General features: G+C 38.1%; 1 protein-coding gene across 1 annotated transcript in view; it reads left to right on the top strand.

Annotated features, from left to right (window-relative positions):
- Positions 1 to 19,768, top strand: part of Itgb8 (integrin subunit beta 8) — an 83,905-nt gene that overhangs the window by 1,441 nt on the left and 62,696 nt on the right. The gene's annotated exons all lie outside the window — the stretch shown is intronic.

Below are 19,768 nucleotides of genomic sequence, written 5' to 3'. Positions count from 1 at the left end.
ACAGAATGCAGTTTGGGGGGTTCCAGTATTTCCTGAGGATATCACTATATAGTCTATATTCCCCAACTTTTCACCTTGGGGGTGGAGCATCATCCACTAAGAGCCTGTGGCTAAGATGGTTTATAATAGGAAAGAGTCTTCCATTTATTGGTCTAAGAAAGAACAAGTTTCTTCTGCCATAACATTCAGCTTGAATGAATTAATGCCCTTGAGGAATATCCATTCATGGTTTAAGCCACTAGCCTGCGGAGGGGTGGGGTTGTTAAATTATTGTGGCTAAATGATCTGTCCCCTAAGTTTGGTCTCTGTTACCAAGAGGTCACCTCTCTATAAACTTTTAATGTCTTCATCTGTAAAACAGATACAGATGTCTACCTTTCCCAAGTCATTTCTAGTCAGACAGTGCATGAGAGGGGGCTTGGCACTTTAACATGTTAGCATTGTATTCTTGGTGACTCATGAAACAGAATAAGGAAAAATAACAATCTAAGGATTAAATTTACCATAGAGGCCAAATGTTTATTTTTGCAGATGGAGTTACCATTGCCTTGTTTATTTATTTATTTATTTATTTACTTATTTACTTTTCTCTTCGGGTTACTAATCCCTTAAATTTTATTAGAGACTTACTGTAATCTCTCAACCTTAAAGGAGTTTTAATTAATAGCCTCACTTCTGTTGTAAAACTGAAATTTAGTCCTTTACTTTAAATTGGTGTGCTGGCTTTCTTCCTGAAGTTAACTAAAGTAAATGCTTATATGTAAAAGTTTATAATAGAGAAGTCCAGGCAACTTCTTCTAATTATTGCATATATAGTTGTCTAGCATTAGTTTTAGGTGAGATTTTCCTAGTTATATCAAACAGGACAAACTAGAGTCAACTTTCATTTTGTAGTTATTTTGAGACTTTGAGATTTCAAAATAAATGAAACTTAATACAAAGGAAAGAGTCACACTCATTATCAAGTATCTTTTGAATGGAACATGTGTTTGCCACAGCAGATTTTCCACTGAGCTTAATTCCATCCTATGTCAGTAAGTAAAGTGTTCTCCTAGATTTAGTAAACATTCACACCAGTAAACTGACCAAAACTTATGTCAACAGAATATATTTTGTTCCAAAGAAAGTCTCACTCACCTTTAATCTTTGCTAATAACAAAGGTTTTTAAAAGTTCATTGCGCTTGTAGAGATAAGTCGAGTTCCTGTGTACCAGCAAGATATTTCCATCCAGTGACTATTATTGATTTGAAGCAAGTATTATGAATGGGCTGCCTTGCACCTGCTGACCTGAAAAGTGAATGCTTATCTGAAATCAAAACAAGGCATCCTTTTCCCAGTCTCTGTCAATATACAAAGGCTTCTGATGTATAATGACTTGCATGGTAGTTTAAAACATGAAAAAAAATTAAATTATAGCCAGTACTACTCAGCAAATTAGAGATCACTATAAACAGCTGTACTTTGTGATACAGCTACAAGTCTTAAATTACAGGTCTTACTGTGCAAATTAAATGCTTAAAGCAGAATAGAAATTTAGGTATCGGTTACAAAGGAAATCTTGTTCCCATGCCCAGTAGTTTACACCAAGAAGATGCTGAGGGCAATAAAGCCATAGTAAAAAGACTATAGCTATACATTACTTCGGTTTTATTTTCAAAGAACAATTTATACAAATATACATTAGACTTATAGTAGTGTGAGCAGAGGGAGTTGAAGGTGGCTGAATACTGTTTGTAGAGTATATTATGGATGAGATGCAAAGATTTCTGATGTAGACATTACTCTAGTTTCTTTTAATTTTCCTTTGCAAAAACTAATGGAGACTGAAGACAATTGAAATCATCAATGCCAACATTAAAAAGCTGGAGACTAATGTTTTTCCATTAAATAAAAAATAGTTAATATTGAAGAGTTGTTGTAGCAACATTTTATTTCTACACTTGCTAATTTTAAAAGATTAAAACTAATTTGTCCATCCAATAACATAGCAATAGAAAAATGATACATCTCAAAACTCACAATTTCTTTAACAAATGGTAGCTATTATTGCAATGAGATTTCATTTTCTTTTTATTTAGCTATCGTACTTTTTCCATTACAATCAATCTACAGAATGAGCTTCGCTTTGTGACAACAGTATGACTTTCCCTGAAATAGATTTCATCATATCAATTATTCTCTGAATATCCTCAGTTTTAGTGTGTGTGTGTGCACTCATGTATGCATGAATGCACAGAAATGACTTTGCATGCATGGGGGTTGCATATATATGTGGGTATGAGTGCATGTGGATGAATATGCATCTGGAGGCCTGAGGTTGATGTCAAAACCATCCTACATTGCTCTTTTACCTTATTCATTGAAGCAGAGTCTCTCAGTCAAAACCAGAATTCACTGATGTGGCTAGTCTTGTTAGCCAGATTGTTTCTGAGGATTCTGTTCCCATCTCCCAAGTCTAGAATTATAAGCAATTAACATGCCAACTGGACATTTGTATGTGGGCTTCTGGAGATCTAGCCATGCAAGCATGTTAACCACTGAGCCATCTTACTAGCCTCCAAAATTCTTTAGCTAGTCTTCTATGCCACTTTCATACAATGTGTATGTAGTAATTCTGTCTTTAGGCGACAAAGACACTTTGGGGTCTGTTTAAAAGTCATCCAGGCTTGCCTTACATGTGAAAACAAGTAGCTGATATGATTTCAAAAATGCCCTTCTACTGTAAGTGCTTTGAAAGAGTTTCAAGCTTATTTCATCTCACCATACTGAGAGCTTGTGGAAAGCTTTATTAACCATGTGGAGGTTCTGCTCAACTCAGATTTGGTGACTGTCAAATCTGTTATCTAATCCTTAGTTACCATCTACTAGACCTTTCATCAATTAGGAAGTTGGTACTGGTCGCCCAACAGTTAGCTTTTAAGATCTATGATTTTCTGGATTTACTGCTTTCTCCATCACTGGTTTTGATTCTTGTTTGTTCAATGAACTCCAATAACAGCAGTGGCTCTGGAGTTCTGTCCTCATTTCTCTTCCTTATCAATACAGAGACCGAAGTGAATTGATCTAGCCTTGGTGTTTTAAGTTGTGTTTTTATGATGACACCATGCAGATGTCTATCTCCAATCTTGACCTCTTATTGGATCTCCAGAGGAGAATGCAAATTGTCTATTCCCTATTATGTGTCTAAAGACAAAATTGATCCCTATATATTCAAAACCAAATGCCTAATTTTCTCTCTCAAATTTGCCCCTTTCACATTCTGTTAGTTCAGTCAGTGGTGAGTCAGATTCCTGGTAGATCAGACTTAAAAGTGAGGACAACTGACCAGAGAGCAGAATTTCTTAGAATACATTTGCCAGCTGATCACTTTTCAATGTATGCTTAAGTTTGAAAGATATATTATTTACTTGTGAATATACATGCCTGCCAAGATAATTATGTCTTTATTATACAGAACTACAAATTAGTTGGCATCAGAATAAGCCAAGAAGGGGCAACAGATACAGTTCATAAAAGAAAGGGAAAGTTTCAAATAAGATTAGGATAGGCAATCAAGATAAGTATGATAGTTTCTACTCCACTTGGATATTTATGGGAATTTAGAAATATCATTATATAAACACTAAATTATCTTTCCAATTTTTACATACTACTATTTTAAATAAAAGTTTCTTGCAGAAAACATGTGAGATAATCTTGTCTTTGTTCTTTACATTCACAGACTTTTGAACTTTTAATGACTGAATCTGGTATAGACAGGGATAAATAACCTGTTTTTAAATTTCTCACCTTGTTCACAGACAGGCTCCCTTGGGTCCTTTTGTGGACCACAGAAGTGTAAGGTTCTATTTTAATCTAAGATTTTCAAACTTCAACAAATAAGCTCTGTCCCTCTGTAGTTTTTTTGCAATCAGCAAACTATTTGCCTTTGGTGAGCCTTTGTTTGGATTTGTCAAGAAGAGATGCCCACCCATCTTCCCTGATGGAACCTGTTGTCAGGCATCTCCAGTCATTGCAGAATTTAGCTTGTTCCTGTTATGATAACTCTATAACAACTGGTATAAAACTCTTATTATTTACTTGAGTTTTACCTTTCTAGACTGGAATGAGGATATCATCTTTTGTTCATCCATTGAATAACCAAACAACTTTCCCCTAATGTTCCTATATTTGTTCAGTCTTCCTTGTTCTCAAAACTCTAGCTTCTGTTGCAGTGCAAGTTGATGGTTGACAAGTTTGGTCAGCAGAAGACTATGAGGTCTTGTGAAAGCTCTCCAATTTTATAAGAAATACATTCTCTGAATTACATACTAGCTGTATCATAAAATAAACCATAGGAAAAATCCCTTGCATTTTATAATTTATTTGACTATATGAAGCTGAATATTAAGTTACTCAATTAAAATCTTTAAAAATTGTATCCTTAAAGATATGTTTGTCATTTGAGCTTATTTCTCTGCCATTCCTTTTTATAAATGATTCAATATATTCATTAAATCTTCAGAACAACACTGTGAGAAAAGTGGATTTATACCTCTGCTTTTGAAAAGAGGGAATTGATGCACAAGAGATGAACAGTGTGTACAACACATAGTCAGTATAAGGGAGAGCCAGATTTGAATTCCTTTATATGGCTTAACAATTCCTTAAAGAACTTTCTGGGTATTATATAACCATGTCTCTGTCATACTGGGAGTTTGGGGCACCACCATAGCATGAGTAATATAGGACCCTGTTGACTGTGCAAAGCAATCACAAAGATAGGATTTGGATTTTAGAATCATGGGTGGCTTCAAAACATGCCTCCTGGGGAAGCTCCCAGTTATTCCCAGCTTGTCTCATGTATACCTCACTGTGAAAAGGTTTCTCATGTAGGGGGAAAAAAACAGGTGGCTTAGTGGGGAACACCCTGTGGTAAAATCTGCTTCCCTATGGTCCCTTGGCTTTCCAATGTGTCAGCAAGAAGAAAAAGAATGAGCCTCTAAGGTCAATCAAAAGTACATATAGAAAGGCTAGGTGTTGTAGTACACGCCCTTAATACTAGCATTGGGGAAGAAGAGACAGGCAGATCTTTGTGAGTTCGAGGCCAGCCTTGTCTACAAATTGAGTCCAGGACAGCCAGGGCTGTTACACTGAGAAAAAGCATAAAACAAACAAACAAAGCACAGGAAGTACTTATAGGAACAGATCTATGATGTGGTCAGATTATTAACCAACTTCGGCCTAGTTATGCTTCTAACTGCTACAGCGGCTGAAGTTCTACATCATTTCATATGTTTATATCATTTTTGGCTCATCAATGCTTAGTTACTAACCAGGGTGTTCCATTGGCTGTTAATGATATTCTGGTTGGGAACTTGGCAGAGTATGAAGCTCTCAAACTCACAGTCCAGGGTCACATGCATGTATCACCTTTTCTTTGGTGTTTTCTTTCTTTTTTCTTTCTTATTTTCTTCTTAGCTTAAGACATTCTTCAGTTTAGTTTCTCAGGGAAAATGTGACAGGAGATAGATGTTAGGATTTTTAAATTGATAACTATAATAAAATTTTGTTTTGCTATTAAAGATAGTAAAATGCTCACATAGTTCTAGGTGGGGAAAAAAAAATGTTTTGAATGAGCCGGTAACAAGGCAATAGATAAGAGGTTGATACCAGGTAAGATAAAAGTAAAATGGAGATTTATACTTAATAAAATAATTAAATGACAATGGGGATTCTTAAGATGTTTCTCAAAATGGAGATTTTTGTCTATATGAATCTAGTAAGCTCAGTAGGTAGAGAAAGCCTGAATGGGCTGTCACGAAAAGGGCTCCTGCCTTGGATCCTCATTGCCTTGAGGCTCCTAAGTTGGGTGGCATACAGATCCCTTCCAGAATGGCCTCTGCCTCCACCCTCACTCATCCTTTTGACAGGATACACTATGACTGCTGATTCTGTCTTCAGAGCCTGGCACAATAGGTCCAATCAATCATTTGGAATAAATCACCTTGAATAATGTAAGAACAGTGAACAGTTGTAAAGTAAGTTAGTTCCTTACACATTAGTGCCTGATCTCCACTCAACCCTGACCCTTATGTGAGCCTACAGAATAAGAGTTTTTTCTAAAAGTGGAGTTGCTTGTTTTGACTTTCCAAGTCTACCCGAGCAAGCAGTCTCTGGACCTTTGCAGCAGATCTTTACCAACATCAAAAGCTAAGACTCTGAATTATTGAATCTTAACTCCATAAGTTTGTTCTTCCTTAATTAGTTCTCACACACTTCTTAGCATGGTTGGTAAGATAAGTATGAAAAGTAAGTCTACCCATCCCCCCTTGGTGCTGGCTTTAAAAACTACTTCATTTACAGCACACACAAAAAAGCAATAAATAGACAAATTATTCTCATCTACATTACCACTGTATGGCTTTTCTTAAGCCTCTAAGGTACTACACTGAGCTTTAGAGTTAAAAGAGTAAGAATGGTTAAGCTTTGTGAAGTATTTCTACAGGCCAGGAGGCCTCCTAAGCATGTGATGTGAAAATCTACTATTTCCTTATTGTTCCAGTTCTCTGTGCTAGGGGAAGTTACCAAATAACTTCTGAAAGTTCTCCTACTTAGCTAATAAGTGATGGAAACAGAATTTAGAGCTGAGTTTGACTCAGCACTCTGAATCATCATCATAGACTGCCATCTACAGGGGAGTGGAGTTCCTCCCTGACCTTGTGAGACCTCCTTGTATCCTCTTCTGGTTATTCCCCAATCTGTCATGAATGGACCCATGGAGGGTGCCCTTGTCTGTCAGTCACTTATAGATTGTTTCTAAAATTCTTGACCTAGCTGCTTTCTGGGCCTTCTTACTGTGTCAAATCCAAGACAAACAGCCAAATATGGCTGGATGCCAGAGGAACAAGACAGAGCTTAGAGACACAAGCTGCAGTTTTTGTGCAGGTAAATGACTGCCTCTTTGCATTGCAGAATGATTCTAGAGCTGGGAGGGAAAAGACTGACTCTGGGCTAGAGGTTTGAGAGCTTCATACACTGCCAAATTCCCAACCAGAAGTCGAAATTCATTTGTTAGAATTTAATTAACAAAATACCTGAGAAATAAACTGTAAGGAGGGAAGTGTGATTTGCCTTCAGGCTTCAGATGTTCCCACCTTTATCTCTTTAGACACCCTGGGCAGGCTACTAGGGCAATGGGAATCTTTGGCAGAGAATGCTCACTTCATAGTAACCAGAACGAAGAGTGAGATGGGAGAGAAAGACGAGACTGGGGTGAAGGAGCATGCTCTTGAACATAGACAAAAACAAGATCTGCCTTTCTTTAAGGACAAGTGACCTACTTCCTCCTTAAATAGGCTCTGTGTCCAAATGGTCTGTTCAGATAGGAATTCTTCAATGGTTAATCCATTGATAAGATTAGCATGCTCATGATCTGATCACTACTCAGACTCTTACCTCTGGACTGTTGCGTTAAGTACCAAGCCGGTAGCATGTGAGTCTTAAAGGAATGTTTTATATCTAAACCACAGTGAACTCCTTTGATTTAATGATTTCTTATTCTAGTTTGCAAGTATTAAATACTTGGCTTTGTTATGCCTGGTGTTGTTTGTATTCTGGCCTTGGCCTTGAAAAGTTACAGCAGCCTTGCCTAATAGTTTAAATATTATTGGAGAGTGGGGCAGACAAGGATAGTACCAGAGTAAAGTACAGAAGTCTTTTATATTTATCTACTTCCAGTAAAATCAAAGACGTGAACTGGGATCTTCCCTCTTGCAAATAGCATGCCTGTGAGAGCCGGTGTACAAATATTTTTAAATTAGTTTTACCTTTTATTTCCTAATAAGAGAATGAATGTGTAGTAGATAGCACCACTCTGTTTTCAAGGAGTAAAGGAACTACTTTTCACTTCACTAATCAGAGTTGATGTCACCTTATTTTGACTTTCACAGTCAGTAAATCAGCATAATTTCCAGCTAAAGAAAACTGTAGTGAGAGTAAAAATGGCATCTAGTGGGATTTTATACATTAGTTAAAGTAATACCACCTTTCAACAGAAGAGCAGAGGTCAGTTCTTGCTAGGAAACAATGATACCAAACAAATACATTCAAATGATTCCAGTTATTTTTAAAGGCCCTTAATTAACTTAATTAAAATCCAAATCATTGACAGAAAATTACAAAGTAAATTACAATGGTCTTATCATGTATATTCTTTTTAAATTTTTATTAAATTGAAAAAAGTTATTTTACTTATTATTTATCCTGGGTATGTATGTGTGTGAACGTGAGCACCCATTCATGAGTAAGAGGAAAACATGAGTAAGCCCATTCACCTGTTCCATTATGTGGGTCTTAAGTATTAAACTCAGATTGTCAGACTGCTTACTGCACATATGTTCTCAAGGTAACTTTAAAAGATGTTTCATTTTGAATGGCATTTTTTTTTTACCATATCACATGTTAAAGCAGGATATAAGCTTTGAAGAAGTAACCTTTCATTCTGACCTTCCTAATGAGCCACCTATCATTATGGTAAGTGGTTTAGAAATGTGTTACCTCTTTCTACAAGGTATTTCATTATTTTGTTTTGCCTGAAAAAATATGAATAAATTTGACAAAGAAAGAGTCTGTTGTAACTATCTATGAGTGTGATTAGCCTAGAATGTTACCAAATACATCTCATGAAACAGAAATAGCTGGGAAGGGCTGGGTTTAGCCAAACATTCTGGATGGCCATAAGCCTGGGAGTGTGGGGAGAAAGGATAGTAATAAAGACAGAAGAGAAAGATGGGACATTAGACACAGTTCCACATGTGTCCTGCTAGGCACAGAAGATGGACACAGGGTTATTTCATGTTTTGAATAGCTTTAGATACTTTGGATTTACACTAATAATAGTTCAAGATATACTGATACAAAATGAAGCCTCCTGATCTATGTTTGTATACATAGGATCAAAGCCCTTGGCTTGGAATTGAATGACAAGTACCTTTCTAGGTAGAAGCATTTTGCCTGATCTAAGCAAGGTCTATATACTCAGTAGTACTCTTTAGTAACTCAAGCAGGTATTGAGTAGGGGAGGGAGGCTTCTCATAGAATGAGCCATTATCTCTATCCTACAAAGGGACTTCTGAATATTTAAGAGATCTTAAAAGGAAAGTCATTAAAACAAAAACTCTAGTTTCTTTAAAAGAAGAAAGTTGACAGAATGTACCTTGTGAAGTGCCAAACTGGGGGTGCCTTTCCTAAGTGACTAATGGAGAGAAGCTAAGAAGCCAGGCTGGCTTTGCCTAGTCATGTAAGGTATTCATTGACTTCTGGAGAACAAAGAATACAAGAAAGTAGTAGGAAGGGCAGGGATTGCTGTAGAACTGGCTGTTCTAGTTGCAAACAAAGAAGTCATTGTAGCAAACGTCATTGTTTGCAGAGAAAAGATGGAGACAATCTCTTAATACAAGGCATACCTCCTTAAAAGGTATTCCTTTATTGTCTTTTTGTACATTTGGTTTGAATTTGTGTAATGAATTTAAAACGTGTAGATTATAATTTGCAAAAGATAACCCTCTACACATGACATACTCTGGGAGAAAACTTCATCTGGATGGTTAACCCTGAAAACAACAAAGCAGCTCAACTCATGATAGAAGTCAGTTCCAGGAATCCTGAGTTTAGTTTTAAAAGGTCACTAACAGGTATGTTGGTGCTGATCTTTAATACCAGCACATAGGAACCATTGGCAAGTGTATAATTAGGGAGTTCAAGGCCAGCTAGATCTACATAGCAAGCTCCAGGCCAACTAAAGCTACACAGTGAAAACCAGCCTCAAAAACAAACAAACAAACAAACAAAAAACTCCCAAACAACAACAAAACAAAACAAAACAAAAACCAAACTAACCAACCAAATAACAAAAAGGTCCCTTTCAATAAGCAGTTCAGTTCCAGCCAGCTCAAGTGACAGTCCAGAGGAAAGGTCTGTTATATATAGTCACAATACCAGAACTCTCTAAGTTGGTGATAAAAATATAAGGGTTAAATGCCTTTACCACCATTAGTTCATGAGATGCTGTATAGATGATGTTTTGTGAAGAATTAAGACCACATAGGGTTCAGTGCCATCTGATGGGACTGAAAAGAGAAGAGGAAGGGGTTCTTGAGGGTGGCACATATTTTGCTGAAGGCAGAGTAGAGAGCATTTGGAGGATAAGTACCAGCATTTCCTAGCTATGTTCCCCTCATGGAAACAAACAAGTCCAAGATAGTCTTGGTCTGCCAGGAAGTCAGCACAACACTAATACCAGAGCTCACTGCTTTGAGCCTGAATTATCTGTGACAGACTTGATGGGACAGTGGGTGATATCTGAATACTATGGGGGAAGCAGACATCAAAGTTTTGGAGAAAAATTCTGCCTCCCAGAGATGAGTTTGGCCTTGAAGAAGTGCAACTTCTTAATGAATTTCTGAGCAGGGTGGATATGTCTGGTCAGAACTGTCACTGGACATTATACTTTTCCTCACAGATAAACATCTTAACTATTGTCTAAAGATCACAAACTGTTTTCCTTCTACACTACAAATTATGATTCTTGGGGCTTAACCTTTTTTCAACACAGTTCCTATGTGTGGAACACAAGTATTCTTGATCCTTTGTGGTTACTAGGTATTTCTGATATGTTAAAGAACATTTAGCAATAAATTACACCAGATTGTATAAAGCTGCCATAGTCTCAGAGCGCTTACTAAATCATCAACCTGTGTGAGAATCTTTATTAAAGATGTTTATTCGTAAGCAGGGATCTAAATTCCCTGAAAAAAAATCACAAGAAATACAGAAGTATTTCAATTTTTAGAGGCCTTTCTTTAGCCAACTATCACTCTTAAGCATGGCTGTTCTAGAAAGAGTCTGGGTCAGAATAACTTTACCCTCAATAGTGCATATTCACCTTTATAGAGAGAAGCTTAGACAATACTGTTCAGTAAGTGATCCAAAATGGTGCAAATGAGTTGTTCATAGAAATCTAGGTTCCCAGATACTGCCCTTGTGATCCAGCGACTTTCACAGATGATGTAGCATCAAGGCATCAAGAAATACTGGGATACAGGCAAGAAATACTAGAAACTAAGGGAGTTTACAAATCATATGCAAACCCATGTCATAAGAGGCCTTTATCTATTTCTTCTCTGAATTGCTTTCATACCAAAGTCAGGGTACTTCTGATTGTCTACAAGGCAAGGACTAAATGTCTGCAAGCATTCTCACTCTGATTATGGGAATACAGAATCCTATAATCTCTGAGTTTGTTTGACATTTACTTTGGAATATAGCCATGTTTCAGACTCAAAAGGTAAATTAAAACAGCTATGGCTATGTGAACATATATGAGTTTAAGTAGGTAAGGAAACAGTCTATAGCTTCTTTCATAGTGAACAAGTAGCTCTTTTACTGTCCACTCAAATATGATTTTGTTGTAGTACTATACAAAGCTTAAAGTCTTTAGAAGAAGCAGTAAGTTGAACCCTCAAAGAGGCCAGTAGGTGTTTTAAAACAAAAGAGATCTAAGTTTAAGAGGAAGCTGGGTAAATTCTAGGAGACTCAGCAATCAGATTGAATAGGGATTCTGGATAATGGGAATCATCTCATGTCTTTGAACAGGCTGCTGCTGTTTGGTGGTTGTCACCAATCCTAGTCCAGTCCTGGAAATAGGGTGTGATATTTAACAGGCAGGGAACCAGACAAAATAGAGGTGCAATCATGTAATAAAAAGGCCCCAGAACTTCCTCAAGGAAGTTTGCTTTGTTCCTTGTTGTCTCCATTTGAGGTTACAAGTCCCTGTTATCAGATGCCACTGCACCCTGCCTGGTCCTTTTTGTGACATAGTTGTAAAGGTTCTGTTTTATGTCAGGTTTGGCTCTGATGTCATAAACATCACACAGCAAGTACTGTAGCCTTAAAATCTCTGTATAGTACCAGGTAATACTAGAATATCCATAGGCAAAGAAATGCCATCAAAATCATTACTACTCCAAAATCCTGAAGAAATGGAATCTGATACTTCTACTCCCCAAATGACAGGATATTCTTTGGACAAAATCCTTGCCCATTTCTTCATCCTAAGCAACCAGTTTTTACTAATACTACAAAAGTTCTTGTGAGGTGAAAAGTAGTTAAACTTGGATTCCCTGGGCTACATGTAAAAGTTGTTTTAATGAAGTTCCATGATCATTCATATCCTGACTGCTTTTCAAACTATTTAGATGCATGTATATGCTTTCCTCTGTTGGCAGTGACCTTATTTAAATGATATTTGTTAATAGACGAAAGCCTTACAGTTATTTGATCAGATTCACAAAACTCAGAGCTGATCAGAAAAGCATCATTTAACTAGGAGGTCCATGGGACATAGGTCTGGATACCATAGAAATTGCCTGTAGACAGAGTAACTGTTCTTGAGGATTTCAGGAAGTACACACTGCAGTGGTATGGAGCTGTAGAAGAAACCTTTGGTTCTCAGTCCCTCTCAGGCGGGGTATAGGGCAAATGTGTTGTAATAGAAGACAGAACCTCTATATCTTTATATATATTAAGGTTTGCTTTTAGCTTTGTTTTCTCCTCAGTAGAGTGTTAAAGTGTAGATCCCTGGCTAAGAGAAGATTTTTAAGGATGTCTATTCCTCTGTACACATGGACACAGTATGTCCTCACTGTCATGAAGTGAATCACCAGAAAGTGCCATCCACCCATCTAGACTGTGCATACTGTACCCCAAGAGCACAGTCTGCTTGCACTATGTTTAAATTGTGAAATATGTGTGTAAAATGAGAAACACAAGTATTAACTAATGAGTAGACTTAGGATATCAAAGAGCCCAAATTCAGGATGTCTCATAGAGGAAAATATTCACATATGTAGGCTGGGAAGTAGTAGAGAAGAGACATAACAGATGAGATGTATCCAAGCTAAGCTCCTCCAAGATGGGCCTGCTGAGTTCCTGAGTGGATTGAGAAAAGGGGACACAGATGGGGGAAAGCAACACGAATGACACAGAAATAAACACAAGTCAGATGTGGGGGAGGGTGAGAAAGAATACACACAGGGCATTTTGATCAATGAAAGAGATGCCCATTCATTCTCTCACTCCACAAATATGTACTGTTTAGAGCATGCCCGGTCTTTCTCTAAATGCTGAGGAGATAGAAGAGAACAGAATGAACTAAAATATTTGTCCCATTGGAGATTACATTCATATGACAAGAAAACAGAATGTGTGTGTGTGTGTGTGTGTGTGTGTGTGTTACATGAAAAGAGGTCTGGAAAGATGGTTCAGTGAGTAGAGTGCAAGCACCAGAACCTGATTTCCATTCCCCAGTATAAAAGCCACACGCGGTGGCACGAATTTGTAGCCTCAGTGGTGGGGGAACAAAAATAGGCACAACCTGGAGAAAGTTTTGTTAACCAGTTGCTGAAATGGTAAGGTCTAAGCTTTGAAAGACTATCTCAAAATCAAGGTGGACAGTTACAGAAGAAGACACTTAGCATCAATCTCTTGCCTGCACACATGTACCCACATGTACACAAAACACACAATGTTCTGTGCTCTCTCTCTGTGTCTCTCTGTCTGTCTGTCTGTCTGTCTGTCTGTCTCTCTCTCTGACACACACACACACACACACACACACACACACTATCCTTTTGCTTGTGAGTTATTATCTTGGTAGGAGAGAAAAGAATAAACAATAAACTGCTGTGCTCTGCAAGGATTCACCTACCTGGGATGGTGAAGAAACGAAGGAAGAAAAGACAGACACACAGACACAAAATATTTGTGATCGAGTGAGCTGGTCTATCTAGTGGAAAAACCATGACAGTGGAAGCTCCACGGTGTTATTTATATACTGTTTAAAGGGTGGTGGGATTATTACATAGAGCTGAACAAGGAGCCAGGCTTAGCTAATCTTGGTAGGTGACGTCTCTGTAGGAAAACAGACTTCAGGCCATAAACATTCAAGGGGAATAAGCTATGGTGGTTTTCTGCACATCCTGTCAACATTCACACCATCTGAGTATCAGCCAGGAAAAGCTTTGCCACCATCATAGGACTGAGGCATTGGTCTTTGGCATGACTGTAGCCATATCAACAGCACACATTCACTAGGGACTACACTCCTTGTAATAAACATGTAAATAATTTTAAGTAATTATCTTGTATAAAAGATATGTGCAATGTGAAAACAGAGAGAGGAGGCAGTTGGAAATTACAACTTTGAAAGCACTGTCAGGGCCCGTGGTTGTTAAGAAAGGCGACATTTGAACAAGACTTGGAGGCAGTGAGAAAGTCAGCTTTGTAGAAGATTTGCTGAAGGACAAGGGACAGAGGGCCTAGCAAGCAATGTGAGAGACTCTAAGTAAGAGGGCTCAAGAACAGGTGGTGGCTTACTGTCACTATCAAAAACTTACACTCAGGGCTAAAAGGAAGGAGACTGTGCTCAGAGAAGATGTGTGCATCAAGATCCCAGTGAGGTTGCACTGTCTACTAATGATGAGCTCTGAAGCCGTGACCTACCATGAGTGACAAAATTAGGGCAGTGGCAGAAATAATTGGAGAAAAGAACAAGGAGCCTGAATATGCAGGCTTTGCAGAGATAGCCTGTGTATATTAGATGGAAGGAATGTTGGAGAGCCTGGTCCTCTGCTCATAATCAAGCAGTTACAATTTTCTGGAGATGAGATGAGAATTTACCTGGGAAGTGGGGTCAGTAAATAGCACTACATGCCTGACAACTCACTACTGAAGGACCTTTGGTTAGGAAGGGTCAATGCACTTGGGGAGAACTCTGCAAATGGCAATGAGGAAGGCACCTGTCCATCTTTTAGGTCTAGCAATGAGGGCTAGGGGAAGAACACTCATCATTGCTCATAAGTCAACAGTGGAAGCACAGTCCTCATGAAAGCTACTGCTCTGCAGGGACTGGAAGATAAAGGGTGCTTTGGGAAGAGACTGAGATACAGGCAATTCCTCTGTAGTACACCAAGAATTGAGTGGGATTTACCAATGGTGTAAAGAAGATAAAAGGTAGACAGAGGTTCCACAGAGTCTTATGGAGATTACAGTGCGGGAGAGCATCTTATAGTGATTGGTATGATCAAGGAAAAGTATTAGTCCTGAGGAGCTCAATGGAAATTGTTCTGTACTTAATTTTGTGGGTGCTTCAGGGGAAGGGAGCAGGTGTTCAGAGATTGCTGTTGAAGTCTGCAGAAGGGAGCAAAGAGGCCCAAGGAAGCCTGTTCTTGCTCAGGTATTAGAGGCTTACTCTAGCTTATCTCTTCCCAGGTGGTAGATGGGATTTTCTTGTGTGCCTGGACTACTCTTGACTCCTAGTGACAAAACTGATTGTCTAAGGTACAAACCAAGAATTCTTGGCCAGTGAAGGTACCAAAGAACATTTTCCCAATTGGACTATTAGTGTCTCCTTCCTGGAGGATTTTGCTTCCTGATAGATGTATTTGCTTGTGTAATATCTAAGCTATAGACCCAGACATAATATGCAAATATTTGAATAGAAAATACAAGTAGCAAATAACAGGGCAGACAAATAGCTCTGCAGAGTGAAAGAATTAGAATACAAATTATAGAAGGAGTCAGTTGTAAAGAGATTAATTATGCCTGCAGTGAAGAGGAAAGGTCTTTTGGTAAGACATGAAATAAGTGTGTCTAAACTGGAAGTCGAAGGACTTCCTGAGGCAATATAGCAGAAGGAATGCTGAGCTGACTTTGGGTATCAGGGGAGAAGTGAGAGAAGATGCTATAGAGTTAGCAATAGTTTGTTTGTTTGATTTTTTTTAATGTTGTTTAATAGTCTCAATATGTGGGTGCTTCCAAAATGTAAATATGAAAGTTTAATACTGGGTGTGACAGTATTAAAAGGTGGGGACTCAGGAAGATGACTAGGTCATAAGGGGATTATGTTTTCAACAAAGGAGCCTGTGAGGTAGCTACTAACCCTGTTAGCACTTGGATGTGCCAGACTTCTTCAAAACAGTATGCAATACATTTTGCTACCAGCAAGTCACTCAATTAAATACCTGTAATGACATGTTACTACTTCTCAGGAGAGGAGAAATTATACAGGATATGGGTTGTTTATTTTGACTTTTGAAAGTTTCTGTTCATGGGAGAAGTAATATGATCATGCTGTATCAGGAAGTGAACCTGGAAAAATGTATCTGATGACTTTACATATGTATGTACATGTTTATATATGTGTATGTTTGTGGAAGTCGGAGGAAACTAACTGTCCCATCTTCTGGCTTGTCTCAAATTTCCCCCTTACCTCATTTCTCTCTCTCTCTCTCTCTCTCTCTCTCTCTCTCTCTCTCTCTCTCTCTCTCTCTCTCTTTCTCCCTCCTAAGAACCATTGCATGTTCACAGGGCAATGACATTATAACCTAAGAGGGTTCTCACTCTATCACAGTCAGCATTTTCAGGGAGTCCTAATGGTTCTGCCCATGGTGGCAGAGTGAGGTGTGGGGGTACTCCAGTAAGAAGATGAATATATTATCAAATTTAGAAAATATTTCTATAATATGTCAGTGGGGCCTGGCATAGTCTAGGATGTCAGAACTGTCCATTAGGAAGGATTGATGAGGAGTGCTGAGAGGTTGAGTTAGGACAGAATCTTGTGAGAATCCAAGAAGAGCAAGAAGAATATCAAAACCTTTTGGGAAACATTCCCAGGAAATAATGAACTCTGGGTAAAGCTGAATTATAATGAAGAGAAAGTAGCTTAACTATTTGGAGACATCTGAGGAATACAGAGGAAGGATTTCAAAGGACAACAGCTCATGATTTAGCATTATACCCACTCTTTTGTGAAGGGCATATATATTTCATATTATGTCCATTGAAATTAGGCAAAAACTGATTTTTAAAAGTTTAAGGCAACTGAGATATTACAGAAGAACATTTATCTACATGTTCTTTGTGTAAGATATACTTTAGTTACATTCATCTGACTGTAACTCAGGATTTCCTTTTATATGACATTTTATATTTATAAAATAAACTTTAGATGAGACATACATAAATCTAGAACTAGCCTTGGGGTTGAGGGTAGGAAATAATTTAATATATAGAATGAGATATAAGATACATTATTAACACGGAGTTCTAACTGCACTAGTATATTGGGAATAGTATTAATTATTAAGAAAGCCCTAGACTGATATCACTACCTTGTCTATTCTCCTTTACAGATTGAATTTGAATGAAAATGGTTCTAAAGTCTCATATGTTTGAATGGGTAGTTCCCTGTTAGTGGCACTATTTGAGAAGCATTAGGAGGTACGACCTTGTTGGAGTTGGTGTGGCATTCTCGAAGGAGGTATATCACTAGGGGTAGGCTTTGAGGTTTCAAAAGCTTATGCCAGGCTGACCACAGACTAACTCTCTAAAACTGTAAGGAAGCTCCCAATTAAATGCTATAAAAATTTGCTTGATCATGGTGTCTCTTCTAATTTATAGAACTATAAACTAGAATATATATATTCACCAATTGAGCTCAATCGATAAGAAAGACATTATAATTACATACCTTTTCATCTAAATTGAAGAAGCTATACAAATTAACCAAATACTTTGTAGGCTTAAACACCCTAAGTTAGCCACTAAGTAGCTAAATCCAGAAACATATATAGAGTGTCATTAATTCACTTTTTAAAAGCCATATCTTGCGATTTAATGTTTTCTGTGTATTGTCTGGAAAAAAATATTTTATTATTATTATTATTAGGTATTTATTTCATTTACATTTCCAATGCTATCCCAAAAGACCCCCCCTCCCCAACTCACTTCCCCACCCACCCACTACTGCACTGGTTGTTCTTTTAACAAATAATATTCTAATTCTCAAATTAACTGTACATTTTATTGATACAACATTTTGAGCAAGATTCTGAAAGACCCATGGAGGCAGTGCTGTGTCTACATGTGGACCCCTCCCATTTTCTGTATAGGCTGGTGATGCCATTCAGTAATGTTAAAACAGGAAACAATGAATGTTCATTCAACATTATGCACATGTGTTATAGCTAAAGCATGGGGATTTTGTTGATCATTAAAATAAATCTTGCCTGTTATAAACTGTATCTTAAAACAGCCCCATATGCTAAGAGCATGGTACAGGCTAGATGTATGATCTCCACCACTCCCACTAATTCAAATTCTGCTTTTAAAAAGTTCTTTGGTTGATGTTGCTGATCTTTACAACTCAGAGAACAAGCGATGCCTGTGATTTGGGGAGCAGTACCCCTAATCCACCAGCAAGCAGAACCTCAGCTGAGTTCATTAACAGAGCCAAGGTCAGGGGAGTAGTGGTGACCAAGGACCAACCTGCCCTCTTCCCTAGTCCAGATTTGGCTACCAGGGCAGAACTGGGAGTTAGCAAGTGAAAGGCCACTGTGAGCAGCACTTTATGCTTTTGCCTAATTAGTAAGCAACTCAGAGCATCTCCTGGCAAGAGGTCAGGGAAACAGTTGAAAAGAGGATCCTGCCTCCCCTCCACTAAGCACTAGCCAGCAGACCTGATTCATGTCTCAGCAAGAGGCTCAGGCAGCTAAAACTCATAGTTATCCTGAGCATAGAAAAAATGATTCTTGCAAAGGGCTGAAGCATGTAGGGGGTTCTTTGGCATTGAAAATTCTAAACACCTTCTGGGGAATGTAGCATCCACACTTTTAGAGTCGGAGAATGAGCTGACTTTAAGGTGGATGATAGGAAAACTGCTGACCGGGTGCTTGTACTTAAGCTATGCCTTAGGGTGCCTGGGGTTACTGAGTTTTCACTTAAGGACTAACATTAATAACTCCAGTAAAATCCAGTAAATAAAATCCAGTAGCTTTGAGGGAATTGTCTTTCTGTTGTTCTCAATTGTATGGGGCAGGGGGCAGTCTTCTCGGGAAAATGCTCAGTAGTCACAAGGGCCTACCATGCCTGTTCCCGGGCACACTAGCTGGATGACTTTGGGTTGAGAATTAGCTTCTCTAGACTTTCTCTCACCATCCAAAAAAACAGGACAGCAGTGCCACCCTCAAAGGATTTTTATACCATCATTGAGGCTCAATATAGAGCCCAACATGGGGTAATTGCAGGATGAATTTTTATTGTTTTAGTTTTCCTTAATTGTACTTGAAGGTGAATATAGATTTGACTTTTCAAGTGACAGGATCCAGACTTTTGAAATGTAGTATGAAGAGAATCATTTCTAACTGGACTTCATCACCATAGGTTTTTATTCATTTTCTTGTTTATTTTATTTAAAACCAAATTCCTCGACTAAGAAGTGGGACATGGCTTGTTGGGCTCAGGCATGAGGACCTGAGTTCAGATCCCATTAATCCACATAAAGCCAGGCTAATAATGTATGTCTGTAGTCTCATTATATCAGTGACAAGATGGGAGTCAGAGATAGGAGAATACAAAGAAGTTCACTGTCCATCTGACTTGAGTGAGGCGTTTGGTGTGGTGAACAAGAAACCTTTTACAAATGATGAGTGTAGAAGTCACACACAGAAACAGACACACAGGTTTACAGAATTAAAAGCAAGCTGAATTCCTTACACTGCAGGTGTTGCCTTGTGGTTTTAGTCAAGTGCACACCTGCAATATGACTCTTGGTTTGGAAGGTTTGATGCAGACAAAGCATTTCTCTTACCAGAGGACATTTTTCTTTTTGCCTTTTTAACCAAGGCATTTTTCTGGCATGAGAAACACTGTGTTTTAGGTTTACTGTTG

This window comes from Mus caroli, chromosome 12 (genome assembly GCF_900094665.2).
Source record: "Mus caroli chromosome 12, CAROLI_EIJ_v1.1, whole genome shotgun sequence".
Lineage (NCBI taxonomy): Eukaryota > Metazoa > Chordata > Mammalia > Rodentia > Muridae > Mus > Mus caroli.
Note: the sequence above shows the minus strand (reverse complement) of the source record. Positions and strands in the feature narration are given on the sequence as shown.